The sequence below is a fragment of the Lepisosteus oculatus genome, chromosome 5, assembly GCF_040954835.1.
Source record: "Lepisosteus oculatus isolate fLepOcu1 chromosome 5, fLepOcu1.hap2, whole genome shotgun sequence".
NCBI lineage: Eukaryota > Metazoa > Chordata > Actinopteri > Semionotiformes > Lepisosteidae > Lepisosteus > Lepisosteus oculatus.
This window is the reverse complement of record NC_090700.1, coordinates 57,895,354-57,898,121: the sequence shown is the minus strand read 5'-3', so window position 1 is coordinate 57,898,121 and position 2,768 is coordinate 57,895,354. Positions and strand designations below refer to the sequence as shown.

At 35.9% G+C, this 2,768-nt stretch overlaps 1 long non-coding RNA gene across 1 annotated transcript; it reads left to right on the top strand.

Moving 5' to 3' along the window:
• The first annotated feature begins 605 nt into the window (after positions 1–605).
• LOC138239160 (uncharacterized) lies at positions 606–2,017 on the top strand. The gene is made up of 2 exons (XR_011189590.1): positions 606–706; positions 1,935–2,017. It is a non-coding gene; the product is annotated as an uncharacterized lncRNA (long non-coding RNA).
• Positions 2,018–2,768: the final 751 nt, after the last annotated feature.

Sequence of the window (2,768 nt, the reverse complement as noted above, 5' to 3'; positions counted from 1 at the left end):
GCCTGTATTATGACTGTCAAACAATGTTCATTGTCAGATTTAATAATTGCCATTCAAAATTAGCATAAAGTCTCAACTAAAGCAAAATAAACCATAAGGGACAGTTGTGTTACACTTCTCTGTGCAAAACACGAAAAGGTGTTTCTGTATTCCTCAAGTGGACGTGACTTCTCATATCTTTTACTGACAGCATCTGCCTCTCTGTTCTAATTCCTTTTTTTATAGATACAACATTATGCTAAAAAGTTTTTTACCTCTTCTCAACATGATAAAAAATTAAGGTCACAGAAGCAACCGAAAGCTCAGTCTGTTACTTTTAGAAAGTTGGTCTTTTAATTTTGGATAATTAACTATCCCAGTTTATTTATTTTATCTAAGATGAAGAGAGCTACAGTAGCTTTGTCTTTTTGTTTTCAATATTAACGTAAGAAGTTAACTTTTGACGAAAAGGAAAACTAAATGAATTCCCGCTCCACACTCTAAGATGGTAAATGTTAGCGCGCCTGCTGCATCTGACTCCATATCACATTGCCGTTATGAAAAATAGTTTGCTATTTTGGAACCCCCTGGCAGCCATAGTGAATCACCAAGGACCCAGAGCTCATTTGTCTTTTGTCAGAGATGAAGCCAAACTAACGCCATCTCTCGAAGCAGCTAAAGAATGAGGAGAAACGCGAGGAGGTAAAAATAAACCACAGGAGCTCAGGTAACTACAAAGATAAGTCACTTTACCAGTAATGTGTGGCTTTTTAAAGTGGAGCTTCCAAGCTCCTACAGCAAATTAAGCTGTTTTTTTTACATTGAAACATCTCTATTCAAACTTTTTTACACCTTACTCAACATTTGGAGGGATGTTGGAGGGGAGAATGAGAAGGAGCTCTTCTTTAAGGTATTTTTGAAAAGCAATGCCCCAGAAGTAAATCTAATAAGTGTACTGAAATAAAAATTACGCAAACATGACATAGGTTATTTACATTACCAATTTCTTCACGTACACATTTAATTGGTGTGTTCTATAAGTCCCTGTAGCTGGACCATAGATTGGATATATGGAAACAGACTAGGACTTTCAGTATTCCTTGCAATTGCAGCTAGTTTTTAAATTATTTGTTTAGCCTTTCTCTTCCTATTATTGCATTACTTAACACATAACCTAGTGTATTAAATATCATTGTGTTTTCTCAGGAACCTTTCATGAAACCTGAGACAAGGGTTGATAAAGAACAAACAAGGGGGACTTTATCAGTAAAACATATTTTTATGATCTCATGTAAGATATCTGGATATATTAAATACTCTGGCTAAACATGCATGAATATATGATTAGTGTAGTAATTACATGCTTATTACCAGGATTCAATTACATGTATTTTCAGCACAGGGGCAATCAAACATACTGTATGCTGGTTACTCTAAAAGTACAGTATGACTTCCCATGAGCCAATTATCTTATGATTCATGAGCCATGATACAATATTGTAATGATTAGAGGTACTAAATAGAAGTAACATCATGGAATGTAGTCTAACTATTAATCATGAGCAGTTTTACATTTTATTTTGTGTTTAAAGTATGCATAACAAGTCATATCAATTAAAGTCATCCTTCAAAACATTTTGAGTAAACAAGGAGAGTTTCTTGTCCTCTAATGCTTAAACAAAAAAGACCCATTACCTCTGGATGTAAGGAAAATCCTTCAGTGACTTGGCAGCTCCCAGCAGGCTGTCAGTTAGAGAGTGGTAAAACCCCCACAGTGGTTTTCACTACAGCATAGCTCTCTCTGATTGCCACCGTCTCATGTTGTGAACTCTTGAGTTCACACATTAGGGCTCAAAACCTGTTTAAATGCAGAAGTCTTTGAACTAATGCTTTCTGAATTTAAAATGATTCCTTTCTCTCACAATCTTCTGGTACACTTGCCTGTTTCTTCCCAGTTGCTGTTGAGCCACACATGGCTCTGTGTTCTGAGGATCAGGCAAAACAACAAACAGAGTAAAGGGCGAACAGGGTGCACCAGGTAGGTAAAATGCTTTTGTGCAAAGATAGGTGCTTATTTTCTACACAATAACTTCAATGTAATGTCCAGAAACTTTTTCCTACGGACTTCACAGATACACAAGATAAGCTACTTGCTTACAGGGCTGTAGTCTTATTACAGATAAAAAAATATCTTTAGTTTAACACATCGGTTACATTTTTATTCCACTGCAGTAAATAATATCATCTGTCTTTGTAATGGCTTCTGCAATCCTGAGAATATAAAGAATATCTTGATATATCTTCATATTGTCATCAGCTTTTCATACCATTATGGAGGAGATAGTACTCATCTCATCCACTTTATGAAATCAATAATCTCAAACATCCAACACTTTAACATAAAACAGTGACAAAATTGATCAGAATAATATCTGTACTGTATGTGACTGTTACAGTATTAAGTGTCCACTAGACATTGAAACAACACAATTACCACTCAGTTTATCCCCAATTCAGAAACCAGACCATGGCAGCCGCAGTTCAGTCAGGCACACAGCAACATTTAACCAGTCCATATGCTGGTCCATTCCAATACTTTAACTCCAGAATGATAGGAAATGACTGCTTTCAGGTCGAAAACCTCCATACTGAAAGCATTTCTTATTGCTATAATTATTCAACAGTTCAATAAGTTCCCAACTTTGAAATTTGGAAATCATAGTGCGCATTCATTATTTCGTTTTAGCCGTGAGGATGTTGGGTGACGGTTGTATACTGGACAGCATTTT